Below are 18,836 nucleotides of genomic sequence, written 5' to 3'. Positions count from 1 at the left end.
TTTGATACCTTGTTCTTAGTGCCTTCCACTCTGCAAGCAGCACCATGTTCTCTGACCCGTGCTGAAGAGTGGAAATTTATTGCAACAGTATGCAATACTTCCGCACAGTGGCTAAGTGATAAGCACTTTTGCCTGGCAGTACTAGGGTCAAAGGTTCAAATCCTAACCATGATATTACCTACCTGGAATTTGCATGTTCTGCCTGTGTGGGTTTCCTCCCACACCACCAGTTCTGGTAGGTTAATTGCCTCCTGTCTAAATTGGCCCTAGTGTATGTATGAATGTGAGTTGGGGACCTTAGATTGTAAGCTCCTTGAGGACAGGGACTGGTGTGAATGCACAATATATATATAAAACGTGCTGTGTAAATTAATAGTGCTATATAAGTACCTGTAATGATACTTGAGCCAAGGAAAATGGCAATAAACACTGCAACAATTGCAAAAAAAAACACAGGTACACACTTATTTATAAACAGGCAGACCTGTAAATAATCCCTATACTGGAGAAGGTTCTGTCTAAGAAACAATGCTAGCACAATGATCCAGCAGTCTTTGGCAAACCCTCACCTACTGTCTAGTGCATTGGGTCCCAAATCCAGCGTTGGAGCACTCCAAAAAATTCTTCAAGAACCAGGGTATGGGTGCCCATACGGTATCCCAAGTGGGAAAAAGTGTTTCTTCAAACCGGGTGTAATAGGGTTTGGCCAGCGGCCTCTCACCAACTCCAAGGGTGATGACTTGTCTCTTCCCACTCTCCATACACGGCTCAATGGTATCAGGTGCCGTGATGTCTTATCCATGATCAGGTGGTGATACTAGACTTGACAGTGACTTTCCCACAAACTAGGGGATGTCCGCTACTCAGCCTTTCTGCGGCAAATCAACCCAACAGCAATCTGCTACACTATATGTGTCTTTCATTTCTGCGAATTCCCATAGCCTAGGAACAGTTCCTTCTTTTTCGCTCTCCGGAGCTCTGGTAATTTTGTGATTTGTAGTTCCAGAGCTGAGGATTAAAATACCACAAGTCCTCCCAGAAGGGTTTTATCATTCCCAGAATGCACAGGAGCTCAGTATCCTCTTCCTCTCTGTGTTCACAGGTGGTGGGTGGGGCTTACTCGGGCCACACACACAGCCCAACAGCAGCAGCAATGTCCTCTTTCTCCCATCTCTTCTCAGACAGCCGCGCCTTAAAAAAGAACAAGAATAAGCATGAAATCTTCCAATGGGGATGCCTTTTCCAGTTACTGACAACTGAGGGAAGCTTTAGGGATCATGCACAGGGACATACTGAGTTATACAATGTCAGCAAGATTCTATGTTAAGTAGTCCATACATTGTACACATGTATCGTTCATGCATACATGCATAAAAACGTACAGCATTAAAGCGGGAGTTCACCCATAAAAAATTTTTTACCCTTAGATTGATGCTCGTTTTGTCTAGGGGAATCGGCTAGTTGTTTTAAAATCGAAGCTGTACTTACCGTTGTAGCGAGCGATCTTCTCCGCCGCTTCCGGGTATGGTCTTCGGGACTGGGCGTTCCTATTTTGATTGACAGTCTTCCAACAGGCTTCCGACGGTTGCATCCATCGCTTCACGAGTAGCCGAAAGAAGCCGAACGTCGGTGCGACTCTATACTGCGCCTGCGCACCGACGTTCGGCTACTTTCGGAAAATCGTGACGCGATGGATGCGACCGTCTGAAGCCTGTGGGAAGACTGTCAATCAAAATAGGAACGCCCAGTCCCGCAGCCCATACCCGGAAGCGGCGGAGAAGATCGCTCTCTACAACGGTAAGTACAGCTTCGATTTTAAAACAACTAGCCGATTCCCCTAGACAAAATGAGCAGGAATCTAAGGTTAAAAAATGTTATTTCCGGTTGAACCTCCACTTTAAGGAAGCCAATTGTTTTTTTACCATGCAGGAAGCCTTTGCCACCTTTGTTCCTTGGACATAGGTGGATCTTGGGCTCCTAAACAGCTGCGAGCATGGGCAAAACATATACAGTACCTGCATTCAGATACATATAAATAGAGAACACAACATTTTTGCACCCATGTGCATTTATTCTCATTTGATTCTGGGGTTCTTTTTTTTCTCCCTTGGAGATTGTCTTTTTTTTTTTTTACTTCTTATGGCTTTCTTTCAACAACAGCTTTCTTCTTGCCATTGTTCCATAAAGGCCAGTTTTGTGGAGTGCACAATTAATAGTTGTCCTGTGAACAGATTCTCCCACCTGAGCTCTGGATCTCTGCAGCTCCTTCAGAGTTACCATGGGCCTCTTGGCTGCTTCTCTGATTAACCACTTAAGGAACGCCTCCTGCACATATACATCGGCAGAATGGCACGGCTGGGCACATGTACGTACAGGTACGTCCTGTACTAGTACCCAGCCGTGGGTCGCGGGCACGCCCCCGCGGCGCGTTTCCACGGCCCGGTCCAAAGCTCCGGGACCGCGGGACTCGCGGACCCGATCGCCGCTGGAGTTCCGCGATCGGTCCCCGGAGCTGAAGAACGGGGAGAGCCGTGTGTAAACACGGCTTCCCCGTTCTTCACTGTAGCGGCAGCATCGATCGTGTCATCCCTTTTATAGGGGGACACAATCGATGATGTCACACCTACAGCCATACCCCCCTACAGTTGTAAACACACTTCAGGTCTAACATAACACCATCAGCTCCCCCTGTGGTTAACTCCCAAACTGCAATTGTCATTTTCACAATAAACAATTCATTTTAAATGCATTTTTTGCTGTGAAAATGACAATGGTCCCAAAAATGTGTCAAAATTGTCCGAAGTGTCCGCCATAATGTCGCAGTCATGAAAAAAATCGCTGATCTCCGCCATTAGTAGTAAAAAAAAAAAATGCAATAAAACTATCCCCTATTTTGTAAACGCTATAAATTTTGTGCAAACCAACCGATAAACGCTTATTGCGATTTTTTTTACCAAAAAGAAGGTAGAAGAATACGTATCGGCCTGAACTGAGGAAAAAAAAAAAATTTTATATATATTTTTGGGGGATATTTATTATAGCAAAAAGTAAAAAATATTGCATTTTTTTTTAAAATGTCGCTCTATTTTTGTTTACAGCGCAAAAAATAAAATTTGTGTGAAAAAAAGGACGCCAATTTTGTTTGGGAGCCACGTCGCATGACCGCGCAATTGTCAGTTAAAGCGACGCAGTGCCGAATAGCAAAAAGGGGCAAGGTCCTTTAGCTGCATTTTGGTCCGGGTCTTAAGTGGTTAAAGGTCTCCTTGTCCGGCCTCTCAAGTTAGGTGGACGGCCTATCATGTGGATGACCTTGTAGTAGTAAAATGCCAACAACGGTTTCCATATAAATGTGTAGTTATCATGATTGATGGGTAATATTATTTTCATGTAAATGCCAGAGCTCATTTTTTACAACTTTCATGAATGTGTACATTGTTTTTTGATAAAACAAAATAATTTTAATTAATACATTTGAATACTTTTTTTGGCTGCTTAAAAACCCTGTGATGGATTTTTCTATTTTGTATAACATTTTGCAGAGCCGTCTTAATAGCATCAGGGGCCCCTGGGCAAAGTAATGCACTGGGGCCTCTTCCAGCCTGTCCCAATTTACTCACCTACTCTCAAGAATTAAAGTATAAATAGTTAATAGAATTAAACATAATACATTTGATTTTAAACAATAAGAAAACATGCCATTAATCAAAGACTAATCAACACAAAGGGCACAGTACAGGGGGAGTCAGGAGGGCAGAATACTGGGAGCAGGAGGGCACAGTACAGTTTATGGGACGTGGCTGGGACATGGCCATCCCGGGACAGCTTAGTAGAAAGCGTGACTGTCCCAGCAAATCTGGGACAGTTGGCAAGTATGATGTAACACAAGATCATGGGGCCCCCATGCACCTGGGGCCCCTGGGCAGTGCCCAGAGGTACCCTTGCATTAAGACAGCCCTGACATTTTGGCGTGTGCAGCACCAGCAGCTCACATACATGTGTTATTATATTCTATTTTTTTTTTAATAACCTAACCCTGCTTTAAGCTTCTCCACAACTTTATCCCTGACCTGTCTGGTGTGTTCCTTGGCCTTCATGATGCTGTTGGTTCACTAAGGTTCTCTAACAAACCTCTGAGAGCTTCACAGAACAGCTGTTTTTATACTGAGATTAACTTACATACAGATGGAATCTATTTACCAATTAGGTGACTTCTGAAGGCAATTGGTTCCACTAGTAAAGGGGCTGAATACAAATGCAGCCCACACTTTTCAGATATTTATTTGTAAAAAATGTTGAAAAACATTTATCATTTCCCTTCCACTTCACAATTATGTGCAGCTTTGCGTTAGTCTATCACGTAAAATCCCAATAAATACATTTACGTTTTTTGATTGTAACATGACAAAATGTGGAAAATTTCATGGGGTATGAATACTTTTTCAAGGCACTGTACATAATGTAACTGGGTACTGACATTTATAGGTAAAGTTGATCCAGGTAAAATCTGATTGCCTCTCGGGGGATCAGGAAGTATTTTTTCCCCTGCTGTAGCCAATTGGATCTTTGCTGGGGGGGGGGGGGGGGGTTCACCTTCATGTGGATCAATTTTGGGTGAAGGATTTTGTATTTGGGATTGTATGAATTTTTTAAACAAATTAAATAATTTGTTTTATTAGTTGGAATAGCTGGACTTGTGTCTTTTTTCCACCTGACTAACTATGTAACTATGAAGCTCATTTATTAACCTTCCTGGCGGTATTCCCGAGTCTGACTCAGGGTTAGATTTTCCTGCTGCGAGCGGTAACCCCGAGTCAGACTCGGGCTTGCCTCGCTAGATCCACAGGCACTGCTTACTTACCTTGTTCCTGGATCCAGCGATGCCACCGCGCTGTGTGAGCGAGCGGGACCTCGCTCGATTCACACAGCGTCCTCCTGTGCCGCCGATCTCCGTTCCCTGCGACGTTACGACGCACGGGGACGGAGAACGGCGCCAAATTCAAAAACGTAAACAAACACATTACATACAGTATACTGTAATCTTATAGATTACAGTACTGTATGTAAAAAAAAACACACCCCCCTTGTCCCTAGTGGTCTGCCCTGTGTCCTACATGTACTTTTATATAATAAAAACTGTTCTTTCTCCCTGCAAACTGTAGATTGTCCATAGCAACCAAAACTGTCCCTTTATGTCAAAAATAGTTTTAGATCAGCTAAAAAACAGCGATAATAAATTATAATCACTTGCAGAATTGTGCGATAGCGATTTGTGGGGAAATTTGTCATAAAAAAAAAAAAAAAATGACAGCGACAATTCTGCAACTGAGCAAATTTCAGTGATTTTGATTTGATTACATTATTGAAGAATTTTTATTATAATTATATTATTATTTGTTATAATTATGTATAATTATTTATTATATTATAATTTATAATTTTGTTTTTAAAAAAATGTCATACTCGGGATGCCTATTAGAATCTTGTTTGGTCAGATTTAAGTGAGTTATTTCTAAAAATTACAGACCTACAATATAAAACTCCAAATTTCCTTGCAAATAATGGTACCGCTTTCAGCATGTTTTTTCTGAAAGAATCATACCGCCAGGGAGGTTAATACCATACACAATAAAGACACAACAGCTCAAGTTGTTAAAAAAAGTCACAATGGCCTGTGATACTGTATATTTATGAGCTGTCAGTCATTAGGAAGGATGGTGTAACTGACACCATACATATATAATATGCACAGGCGCCTCTCCGTCACACTATCCCAGGACTCAACTGTATGTGGAAGTTACACTGCTGCCACTGTTAAAATAGTCTTTATAATCCTGTTTACCATCAAACACGGCGTTAAAATAATCTGTGTTGTTTCCTGTGTCAGATGTCTACATCAAAGTGAATCATGGCCACTTTATTCCTGGAACTGATTCATTTCATAGAATTTGCTGAATTGCCTGGTCTAATTAAATCTCTCACCTTAAAAGGGATATCACAGCCAGGTTTGAAAACGATTCCATTGCTAAAGCAGAGTTTAAGACAACTAGCAATACAGGGCCAGATTACAGTCGAAATACGCCGGCGTATCTACTGATACTTGGGCGTATTTTCAAATTTGCCGCGTTGTATCTTTAGTTTGAATCCTCAAACCAAGATACGACGGCTTTAGGCTTCGATCCGACAGGCGTACGGCTTCGTACGCCTTCGGATCGTAGGTGTAATACTTTGGCGCCCGCTGGGTGGAGTTTGCGTCATTTTCCGCGTCGGGTATGCTAATTATCTGTTTACGGCGATCCACGAAGGTACGCGCGTTCGTCGCATTCTCTTACGTCGTCGCTAGTCGGCTTTTCCCGGCGTATACTTACGGCTGCTATTTCATAGCTTATATTTAGACTGCCCATGTTAAAGTATGGCCGTCGTTCCCGCGTCAAATTTTAATTATTTTTTTTTGCGTAAGTTGTCCGTGAATAGGAAGGGACGTAACGCACGTCGCCGTTCAAAAGATTACGTCGGCGCGACGTCATTTCGCACTAAGCACAGCGGGAAATTACAAAACGGAGCATGCGCAGTACGTTCGGCGTGGGAATGCGCCTAATTTAAATGATACACGCCCCATTTGAATTAGGCGGGCTTGCGCCGGACGCATTTATGCTACGCCACCGCAAGTTTACAGGCAAGTGCTTTGTCAATCAAGCACTTGCGCTGAAAACTTGCAGCGGTGTAACGTAAATGGGATACGTTAGACCGCCGCAAATGTACCTGAATCTGGCCCACAATTTATTGTATTTCTTTTTATTTCCTATAAATCTTTTTTAGCTTGAAAAGTACAGAAGAATACAAGAACAAAGTATAAGAGTCATGTTATCAGTCAGAGTATATTGAGTCAGCTCTGTGTAGGGGGGTCATCTCCCCCAAGGTCAGCTACATCAGACAAATAAGAAGTGGTATAGACAAACAAGCATACGTATATACAGGGCAATGAAGTACAAAAGGAAACTATATCAGGCAGAAAATCTAATAAAGTCAGTAATGGGAATAGGTTTTACCGGTGGAGTCATTTGCGGGTAGAGTTAAATGAGGCTTTTGGATTCTGAGTAGGAAAGGTGGAATCAGAGGATGAGACAGAGATGATGTCTGAGGAAATGGGAGCTCCTCTGGTCTTTGAGCCATAGGCCCCATTGGGATTATTTTTTTAGAGGATATGAGATGTGCTTTGGCATAAGAATATTCCAGTAGATAGTTGTCCAATTTTGTATATATCTAATGTAAGAAATATTAACTAGCTTAAAGGGGTTGCAAAGGTTCGTTTTTATTAATTTTCTGAATAGCTTCCTTTAACCACTTAACCCCCGGACCATATTGCTGGTCAAAGACAAGGACACTTTTTGCGAATCGCCACTGCGTCGCTTTAACTGACAATTGCCCGGTCGTGCAACAAGGGTCCCAAACAAAATTGGCGTCCTTTTTTCCCCACAAATAGAACTTTCTTTTGGTGGTATTTGATCACCTCTACAGTTTTTAGTTTTTGCGCTATAAACAAAAATAAAGCGACAATTTTGAAAAAATTTATATTTGACACATTTTTGGGACCATTGGCATTTTTATAGCGATCAGTGCTATAATAATGCATTGATTACTATAAAAATGACACTGGCAGTGAAGAGGTTAACACTAGGGGGCGAGGAAGGGGTTAATCATGTTCCCTGGGTGTGTTCTAACTGAAGGGGGGGTGGACTGACTTGGGGAAATGACTGATTGCTGTTCATACATTGTATGAACATACGATCTGTCATTTCCCCCCCTGACAGGACCGGGAGCTGTGTGTTTACACACACAGCTCTCGGTTCTCGCTCTGTAACGAGCGATCGCGGGTGCCCGGCGGTGATCGCGACCACTGGGCACGCACGTCAGCGTCAGGGGCGAGCGGGGGGCTTACTGAGGAGAAACAGGAAGTGAGAAATTCAGACAAAGAAAAAAAACATTTAGAAGGGAAATCGAAGGAAAAGGTAAGTGAACCAACAATGCACTAGCTTAAAGGAACCTATTTAGAAAATAAAAAACGAACCTTTACAACCCCTTTAAAAGAATAATAATAATAAATAAATGGTTCCCTATCCCCCACGTCACTCCCCCAGGTTTGGCCTACTGCCCTTACTGACATTTAGGGGTAGATTGACTAAAACTGGAGCACTCAGAATCTGGTGCAGTTGTGCATGGTAGCCAATCAGCTTCTAACTTCAGCTTGTTCAATTACGCTTAGATAATAAAACTTGGAAGATGACAGGTTTCTATGTAGAGCTGCGCCAGATTCTGAATGCTCCGGATTGAGTAAATTTCCCTCACTGTTTTCTAAAGTGTTAAACAATTGCTTTTTTAAGTAAAAATATTTGTGTTCACCTTTTGCCATCCCTTCTTGTATATCAATGCTGTCGATCTCCACAGCCTTTTTGCAGCCACCTCCCATCTAGTGTGCATGCTCTCTAGCGATGGCTGCATGGCATTTCTCAGGGCATACTTGAGTGGCTGGCATGGAGCTCTATCTAACTGTATCTATCTAAAAGCCCTATTTAACCACCTTCTGGAGTACTGTATTTGCTGGTGTATAAGACTACCTTTTACACTTAAAAAAACTGGCCAAAAAGCGGATGCCTGCTAGATGTGCGGTAATACTATATGTAGCTTTGGCTACATACAGTATATACCGCTAAGCCAATCCCGGTGAGCGATGTATTCAAATGAATACAGAGCCTGCTCGGATTGGGGTAACAACCTCTGCCAATCCGAGTGCCTACATACAGATTGGCTTTGAGAGTCAGAGAGGCATGGGCTGATGATGTTACATCCTCTGCCAATCCAAGCAGGCTTTGTATACATTAATAGAATACATCGCTCACCGTGATTGGCTCCAGCTCCAGCAAGAATGAAGAAGATTATGGCTCCAGAAGAAAGAAATATGAAGCATCGGAATGGGGGTCATCTTATACGGTGAGTACAGGCAAAAAAATCGTAAAAAAAAATAAAATTAGGGGGTCGTCTTATACGCCTGGTCGCCTTATACGCCGGCAAATACGGTAATAGGAATGCTGATTACGAGCCAGGTACAGTAAAACCTTGGATTGCGAACATAATTTGTTCCAGAAACATGCTTGTAATCCAAAGTACTTGTATATCAAAGCAAATTTCCCTATTAGAAATAATGGAAACGCAAATGATTTGTTCCACAACATTTATTCATAGGTCCTTCAGTTTATAGTCCATATAAAAAGATTATAGCAATGTTCCACAAATGTAAGTGTCCACAAGGGGATTAGAAGCAAAATCCAGTAGGAGCTACAGAGTTTAAAAGAGAAGAGAAACGCCTCTAAGAGCCGGTTCACACAGGGGCAACCCGACTTACAACGCGACTTTGCAAGGCAACTTCAGCGTGACTTGGAGCAACTTACAACGCAACTTAAAGTTGCCTCCAGGACTTTGGCTGTGGCCAATCACAGAATAATCAGCTCTATGGGAGGGTGGGGTTTGCCTGAGTAAACTATTCTCTCTTCCTGTAAAGTTGCTTCAGTTAAGACAGTGATCCGACTTTGGAGGCAACTTCCATTGAAATCTATGGGTACAAGTTGCCTACAAGTCGCCTTGAAGTAGTACAAGAACCTTTTATGAAGTCGGAGCCACTTCAGTAGTGTTCATTAAGACGGCTCTCATTCACTTCAATTGAATTTCTTATGCCACGCGACTTGGGGCGACTTAAGACGGATCCCAAGTCGCGGTAGTGTGAGCCGGCACTTAGTGTAGCAATATGTTGCCAAATGTTGTGCCTTCATTAAATGTAACCATATTGCTACACTTAGAGGCACCTCTCTTCTCTTATAGGCCTCATTCACACTTGTAGCGACGGAGTCCGCCTGCTCCCGTCGGCTCAGCGGGAGATCAGTCCGCAGATCTCCGCTGAGTCGACGGATGACAAGCTCCTCTCTGCTCACTGAGCGGGGAGGGGCTTGTCGGGCACTGCTGTTTCCTATGGAGCGATCTGATGAAAACGGACAGCATGTCCGTTTTCATCAGATCTTACCCGATCCGATCCGCATGACGGATGGGGATGGGACCCCCATACGTCTGTTTTCAGCGGATCGGATCGGGTCGGATGTCAGCTGACATGTCTCCGCTGACATCCGACGCTCCATAGGAATGCATGGAGCGGCCGTTCAGGTCCGTAACAGATGGACCCGAACGGCCCGTAGTGTGAATGAGGCCTTATACTCAGTTGTGACATGATGCTACTTGTATATCAAGACATCGCTTGTATATCAAGTCAAAATGTATTTAAAAATTGTTGCAAAACGCTCTCAAACCAAAGTTTTACTGTATTCTCATCCTGTATCAGTAACTGATCATACTAAGACACATTCCAAAACTTTGATGAAGCTTTCCCAGATAAGTGGAGACTGCTCTGTCTGCAAATATATACCCCTAATAATAGCCAGGGTTTTGGAGCAGAAGGTCCAGCAAGCTCATGTTGGTGTGAAGGTCAGGCGTCCTCAAACTTTTGGCATTACAGTCTACTATTTTAATAAAATCTGCAGGCTTGAAAATATCAAATTTTCATTTTGAAATTGACATTAACAGGTTAAAACTTATATGGAATTTTAGTGACTGGGCTTGAATTGCAAGGTGACAGCACTTTTTAACAAGCTGGGGTTGGAGCAAGCGGACTTTAGCTGCAAACAAAGGTCAAGGAATTCGGCAGAGTCACTCATGACCCAAGCAGAACGCTGATGCAGTCATCAGACAGAGAAACAAGAGACGCCAGAGAACAAGCTGAGCTCATAACCAGAGTGTCAGGATTCACACAGCAAGATCTGGAAGCACAAACAAGGGCCAGCAGCATTTTTATTATAACCCTGTGAGGGACTTGCTTTGCCTACAAAGGATGCAAAAGGTGTTTCATGCAGGCAGTCCCATTCATGTCATTTGGGATGCAGCAGCGGCACAGAGACAACGATTGCTCCCAATTTGACAGCCATGCAGGTTGGGTGTGTGTCCTAGGACGCAGACAGTGTGTGTTCGGGGACAAGCACCCGCAAGTTTGAAGTTGCAGCTGTGTCTGTGCACCCACTGCATGCCATGTGACATGATTGGGACTGCCTGCACATGGTTGCACGGAACATAAGCGCATCTCAGACACAGCTTTGTTAGGTGGCGTATACTTAAAGAGGCGTTTCACTGGAAAAATAATTCAAAAGTTAGCCGCTACAAATCCTCTAGCAACTGACTTAGTAAAAGGTCACTTACCTGACCAGGGAACCAGCGCTGTCTTTACCTGGGCTAGTTCTTTATTAGCCACTGGGTTACCGGCGCTGGCATCCTAACTGTGGGCAGATGGGTATGTTACTTTCGGCTTCACAGCCGGCTGCCCACTGTGCATGAGCAAGCTTCACTGAACTTTGTGAATGGTTCCGCAGTCTTCTGGGATATGTGACCTGTCCCAGAAGACTGTAGGGAGGGAGGAGGAGAGGAGAACTAGGCAATCCAAGCAAGAGCGGGTACCTGTAAAAACTAGATACCCTCTCCACCTCCCCCCCCCCAAATAATATAGAACTACATTTCAAATGTGGCAGGGGAGGAGGACTTAAGGTGAAACTTCCTGTTTTGGGTGGAGTTCCACTTTAAGTATACCTTTGTGAACAAGCCCAAGGCTAGAGAATGTGGTATTTGGTCAAAAGACCAAAAAACCAAAGGTTTCTTACAGAACGTGTAAGAGCCACTGATCCATTACAGCACTACAGGTATACCGAACTGAGTCAAAGCTGGAAATTAAAACAGATCTAAACCCAAAAATTGAAGTATTATTCAAGCCATCAATAAGAAAAAAATTAGTAGCCCATTAAAAGATAAAATAACAAAACCAGCTTTTGCTGCAATAATTCAGGAATTGTATCCTGTAATACTGTTTGTCTTTAGCTCGATGTCCTTAGTCTGATGGCCAGCATCATTCAACCCACTTCCTTTGAACCCAGGTCATGGTGGGCCCTTTCCCTAGCTTGTGAATGGACAGTGAAAGGATAAGCAGCAAAGTGATAAGTTAATCTCACTGTCACTATGCTCTCCTGATATTATTATTATTTTTTATTTTTTTATGGTTGAACTGGATAGACTTGTGTCTTTTTTCAACCTGACTACGTAATTATATGTAACTATCAGCATGCTTCTTGTCAGCACATGAATGGATTGACTAATTTTTCTGCTTCTTCTTTGCACACTTAAGACCTGCTGTACAGGGACTACAAGAGGTTGACACCAGGTCAAATTGAGGTACTTACACTGCTTGCATGTGTGTTGGGTTACTTGCTTAGTACCATGTCCAATCAGAGAATATCTTGTATTCATTAAAAAAACAAGGCTTTCTCTGAATGGTGGCAGTGCCCAGTGAGTGACCCCCTGTATTCATTGTGTAAATGTAAAGCTGCTTGCACAGAATCCAGAAGATCATGGCCCTCACTGCATTTAGTGCATATTACTACAGTGAGATTTATAGCATCCTTAGCAGCCCTCTGGATATCAGAAATGGATACTTACATTGAGCCAAGCCAGATCAGTGTAAATATGAAAAGAATCTACTTTAATATCAGTAGATACGTCGTCGTAACTCTGAATCTGCGACGTCGTAAATTTAAGCGTATTCTGGAAACCAGATACGCTTAAATTAGGCTAAGATACGAGCGGCGTAAGTCTCCTACGCCGTCGTATCTTAGGGTGCAATTTTTCCGCTGCCCGGTAGGTGGCACTTCCGTTGAGTTCGGCATAGAATATGTAAATGACTAGATACGCCGATTCACAAACGTATGCACGCCCGTCGCAGTAAAGAGGTACGCCGGCGTAAAGATAAAGCTGCCCCTAGTTGGCCTAGTCAATGTTAAGTATGGCCGTCGTTCCCGCGTCGAAATTTGAAAATTTTACGTCGTTTGCGTAAGTCGTCCGTGAATGGGGCTGGACGTAATTTACGTTCACGTCGAAACCTATACGTTCTTGCGGCGTACTTTGGAGCAATGCACACTGGGATATGTACACGGACGGCACATGCGCCGTTCGTAAAAAACGTCAATCACGTCGGGTCACCAATAATTTACATAAAACACGCCCCCTCATCCTCATTTGAATTAGGCGCGCTTACGCCGGCCCCATTTACGCTACGCCGCCCTAAGTTAGGAGGCAAGTGCTTTGTGAATACAGCACTTGCCTCTCTGACTTACGGCGGCGTATCGTAAATACGATATGCTACGCCGCCGGAAAGATGCGCCGCCGTACCTGAATCTAGGTATAAGTCTTTAGAAGCATAGATAGAGCATGACTTTATTGTCCTGGGATACTTTTTTTTTAATTCAGGCTAATTCAGTAAGATGATGTCCCTCCAGTATTTGCTTCTCTTTCCAAAAAAAAACATAATTGATTTGACACCCCTAACTGAAATTCCTGGTTATTTTACACCTGAAATAATTCATTAAGTGGAGTTTCACAAAGTTGCAGAAAAGGATGCTGCTGCAACTGGTCCCCTGCTCATCCATGTATTTATGGAGCTTGCTTTGTGCACTGGTTTAAATCAATAGGTGGAGGGGGGATTATGGCGTGGGGTTACTTTTCAGGGGTTGGGCTTGGGCCCTTAGTTCCAGTGAAGGGAACTCTTAAGGCGTCAGCATACCAAGACATTTTGGACAATTTCATGCTCCCAACTTTGTGGGAAGAGTTTGGGGATGGACCTTCCTGTTCCAACATGAATGCGCACCAGAGCACAAAGCAAGGTGCATATAGACATGGATGAGGTACTTGACTGGCCTGCACAGAATCCTGATCTCAACCTGATAGAATACCTTTGGGATGAATAAGAGTGGAGACTGTGAGCCAGGCCTTCTTGTCCAACATCAGTGCCTGACATCACAAATGCACTTCTGGAAGAATGGTCAAACATTCCCATAGACACACTCCTAAACCTTGTGGACAGCCTTCCCAGAAGAGATGAAACTGTTATAGCAGCAAAGGGAGGGCCAACTCAATATTGAACCCTACGGACTAAGACTGGGGTGCCATTAAATTTCAGTGTGTGTTAAGGCAGACGTCCCAATACTTTTAGCAAAATAGTGTATCTGTAGCATAATTGGGGAGATTCCTTTATTACCAGGGCAAGTAACAAGAGTACATTTGTAATCAAGACAACGAGAGTGATTAAAAAGCTGATAGGGCTCTAGCTAAATTCTATTGTTGTGTGCCTTTTAGGCCCCATACTCACGAGCAAACATGTCTGCTGAAACTGGCCCGCAGGCCAGTTTCAGCAGACATGTTTGGTCGTGTGTGGGCGCGAGCGGGCCGAATTCCAGCAAACATTTGCCCGCCGGGCCTTTTCCCAGCAGACAAATATTCCTGGACTTGTTTTAAAACAGTCCGCTGGAATTCTGCCCGCTCGGACATGTACGGTCGTCAGTACAGACCTACCGTACATGTCCAGGCGCCCGCCGTCCCTCGCATGCGTCGAATGACTTCGACGCATGCGTGGAAGCATTTTAAAGGCGGGCCGCCCACGTCGCCGCGTCATTGTCGCGGCGACACCGCGTCATCGACGCGGCGACACCGCGGACACGCCCCGCGTATTGTTTACGCGCGGACTTCTGTACGATGGTGTGTACAACCATCGTACAGAAGCCCTCTGGCAGACATGTATGGTGGAAACGGTCCGACGGACCGCTTTCACCATACATGTTTGGTCGTGAGTACCCGGCCTTAGATTTCCCCATAACTTCCTGTCCATGTCACAAAGGTGCCATTAGATCGGAAAATCAGGGGAACTACCATTGGCAGGGTGCTAACGCTTCCAACTTTAAAGCGGAACTAAACTATCTCTGAGCACCACAAACTGAAAACACAATTTAAAACGGAGGTCCACCCTAAAAAGAAAAAAAAAAAAAGAAAAAATAGCCAAAAGGGTTACAAAAATTTGAAAAAAAAAAATGTTATTTTTTTAATACTTACCAAAAGTGTCTGATTCTACTAATCTGCCACTTCCTTGTCCGCGTGGGTCTTTTTTCTTCTCCCCGTGGCGCTGCCTACTGGGAAATAGGGAGCGGTGTGTTCTGGGACCTTTGTGTCCCAGTAGACATCCGCGCATTCACATAGCGCCGCGCGGCTTGCGCATGCGCAGTAGGGAATCGGGCAGCGAAGCCGCAAAGCTTCACTTCCTGATTCCCTCACCGAGGATGGCGGCGGGGCAGCCGAGATCCGAGCGATTGCTCTGCTTCGTCTGCCGACATCGCGGGCACCCTGGACAGGTAAGTGTCCTTATTAAAAGTCAGCAGCTACAGTGTTTGTAGCTGCTGACTTTTATTTTTATTTTTTTTAAGCCGGACCTCCGCTTTACCTAATTTTAAATATTTATAGCAAATTCACCACATCCATCCTTGTCCCCATGTTTTATTTTGTTGAGAAATCTCTTTAACCTCCACCCAGCATTTTTAGCCACAGCCATCTTTAGTAAGGGCATATGATTCATGTAGCACTTACTTCCCAGAATCCATCTACCGTTAGCTCAGGAATGCAGTCAGGAGGGTGTGTTTAGCTGAGAAAGACCCTTAGCCTCTTCTCCAGATGAAAGGAAAGAAAATGTCCATGAGGACTCCTGGTATGTTGAAATACAAAAAAAGTTTAAAAAAGTAAATATTATTTCCTATCTATTTAATAAGGCGTGTAGCATGAGAGTTAAAATAGTTAATATTGATTGAGATAGTTTAGTTTAGCTTTAAGTAAAAAAAAATTCCATAAAAAAATGATACTCTAAGCCAGGGGCTTCCAAACTTTTCAAACAATGGGCAAGTGTACTGACTGTAGGGGGTGTATTGTGGCCAGCGGGGATATAAAATGTCCTGCACCCAGCATCAGTGAGAACAAACAGGGCCACCGGGTTGATGGTCAGCAGGAGGAGGAGTAGTGCCCCATCAATGGTATTAGTGGGAGGAATAGTACACCATTATTGGTATCAGTGGATGAAATACTGCCTCATAGTAGGTGTCAGTGGGAGCAATAGTGTCTTATATAATTGAGAGGAATAGTACTCCAAGGACCAGATAAAGGCTAGCAAGGGGCCCTTGGTCTGCAGTTTGGAGACCCCTCTGCTCTGAACTGTTAGACCTTGTATACACAACCGAGGAACTCGTCGTAATTAAAACATTGTTTTCCTCGACGAGTTCCTTGTTAGGCCTGCCGAGGAACTCGACAAGCTTTCTTTGCGTACACACGGTCAAGACCAAATCTCCTCGCTCTCAAACGTGGTGACGTACAACACATACAATGGCAGGGGAAGTTCGATTCCACTGGCACAATTGGGGCTGCTTTTGCTAATCTCATGTTACTGCTTGTTAAGTAAAAGTTTGGTATGAGACGATTCACGCTTTTCAGTCTGTTACAGCGTGACAAATGTGCTATCTCCATTACAAATGCTACTTTTACCGAAGGTGCGCTCCCGTCTCATACTTTATTCTGAGCATGCGCGGGTTTCTTATCATACACACGAACGTGTTTCTCGTCAAAAAACAGCCCGACGAGGAACACGACGAGGAAATAGAGACTCCCGTCGAGGAAAAAGAGAACTTGTTCTCTTTTTTTATCGTTGAGTTCCTCGACAGTTTCCTCGATGAAAAACATACACACGACCGTTTTCCTCGGCAAAAAAGCTCTGACACCAAGTTTCTTGATGGATTCTGTCGAGGAAAACAGTCGTGTGTACGAGGCCTTAGAAATACCCTATAAGTGCAATACATATCTAAGACTGAGCAATGCTGTCCTCTTGTGGTCAGAATTGGTAATTCATTTTAATCTCACAAGTTCTCGTATTTTCAGTAATGACAGCTCCCATATGTCTTGATGATCCTTTCCTGGACTGTAATAAGAAACTATGCACTCCTGGCATTCACTACTACATGTAGCACTCTCTTCAATGACACTGCCAAGAAGCATGCGTCTGACTGTGCAACACAACATCAGAACCTAGAAAATAGTGTTTGGAGGCATGTGAACAACTACAGGGCTTGGTTACTTCATACTGTTATGTACACTCAAGAGCTAATAGTGGAACATGAGATCAGATAGTTGACAGAACTGCAGCTACCAGACCTCCCTTGTGGCTTTCAGGCATTATCCTTAGTCATAGTAAATCTAAATAACGGGCAAAAATATACAATAATCAAGTAAGTTTGTGTTATAATAATTTAAGATAATTTAAGGATGACAGTTTAAATTTTTCTACAAATCCAACTGCAAAAGTTTTCAAATGTTTTTTTTATTATTGACAATTGTCTGGTTGAGTCTCGGTACTAACTGTGGGTAGCATAGAGAGTCATTGCATTAATCACTCTAATAAATTAAGTCCAGCAATATTCCACATCCTTGCCGTTCTTACAGTAAAGAACCCAATATGCAGTTTAAGGTTAAACCTCTTTTCTTCTACTTTTAATGAGTGGCCACGTGTCTTATTAAACTCCCTTCCACAAAAAAGTGTCAAATGCTTTCGCAAAATCCAGATAAACCACGTCTATGGGTCTAAACGATCTCTCCACAATTATCCACCCATATATGTGTATCTAAAACTCATAGTGCTCCCTCTACCAGTTGTGCCCCCACCCTATAGGCTTTGATTAACGCTTCTCATAATATTCCTTCCTGTTATAAGCTGCCCGTAAACTCCAGTCACATCGGTCAATCAAAGGGTTAGGCCTCCTTGCTGCTGCTCATGAATTCCAATCACATCGACCACATGCAAAGCAATCAGATCTGGCAAAAGCTCTTGATCATTAAAAAAAAAAAGAATTCATTCAAAAAGGTCATAACACATGTGCACTCACATTTTAAAACTTAAAACAAGCCTGTGTGTATTATAAATAAATCTTGTATCACCAGTGCTCAGACAAATATGTCACCTCTCAACCGACTTTGCAGCCCCCGGCCGCCAGTGCTCCTTGCGTCTGTTATACTCAGAATAGTGCTTCCCGGTTCCACGTTCGTCAGCCTCTCAGGTCCTTCCTACTAGTTTCGTCACTCCTCGTAACTTCCTCGGGGAGATGTGATTCACATTCTGAGTGTAACAGACGCAAGGAGCACTGACGGCCGGGGCTGCAGAGCCGGTTCAGAGGTGACATATTCGTCTTAGCACTGGTGATACAAGCTTTCTTTATAATATCGTTTATTGAATGCACTATATATTCCTTTAGGGGATATTTTGTATGTAAAGGCCCCATACAAAAATAATACATTTACATGGATAACAAATACTTATTCACTGGGTGTAGGTAGACTATAAAATGCAACTGTAGTCAGACAACAAATGCCTCCTACACTTCCTGACCAAAAGGTGCTAATACCTAGCTATGATTATGGCTTTGGCTAAAATGTGTTAGCTCCTTGTTGTTCATATAAATGCTCAAGACTGCTTAAACTTTTACAAATTAAAGGGTCACTAAAGGAATTTTTTTTTTTTAGCTAAATAGCTTCCTTTACCTTACTGCAGTACTGGTTTCATGTCCTCATTGTTCATTTTTGCTTTGAAGTAGCTGTAATTCTGCTGTGATCTCCACACTTCCTGGTTGCCTGTTTCCTTATAACCATGATACTGGGAGATTTTCACGGTGGTCTAAGCTGTCATTACTGTGTGTCTAAAACTCCTCAGAACCAATCAGATTAATTTTAAAAACAAAACACTGCCCTGGATTTGTTTGTTTTTGTTCTGTGAGTCTTCCCGACTCACCTCTCACCCGGAACTTCATGTATGTACCTTTAAAACCGAAAGTGAAACTAGAGGCACATTA

At 43.3% G+C, this 18,836-nt stretch overlaps 1 long non-coding RNA gene across 1 annotated transcript in view; it reads right to left on the bottom strand.

Annotated features, from left to right (window-relative positions):
- Nucleotides 1-838: 838 nt before the first annotated feature.
- The window catches only part of LOC120932625, a 31,297-nt gene continuing 13,299 nt past the window's right edge, over nt 839-18,836 (bottom strand). Inside the window, exon 2 of the long non-coding RNA XR_005748022.1 lies at nt 839-1,191. This is a non-coding gene — a long non-coding RNA (uncharacterized LOC120932625). The remainder of the gene's footprint in view (nt 1,192-18,836) is intronic.

Source organism: Rana temporaria, chromosome 3 (assembly GCF_905171775.1).
Source record: "Rana temporaria chromosome 3, aRanTem1.1, whole genome shotgun sequence".
Taxonomy (NCBI): Eukaryota; Metazoa; Chordata; class Amphibia; order Anura; family Ranidae; genus Rana; species Rana temporaria.
The sequence above is the reverse complement of the archived record's forward strand: the minus strand, read 5'-3'. Positions and strand labels throughout refer to the sequence as shown.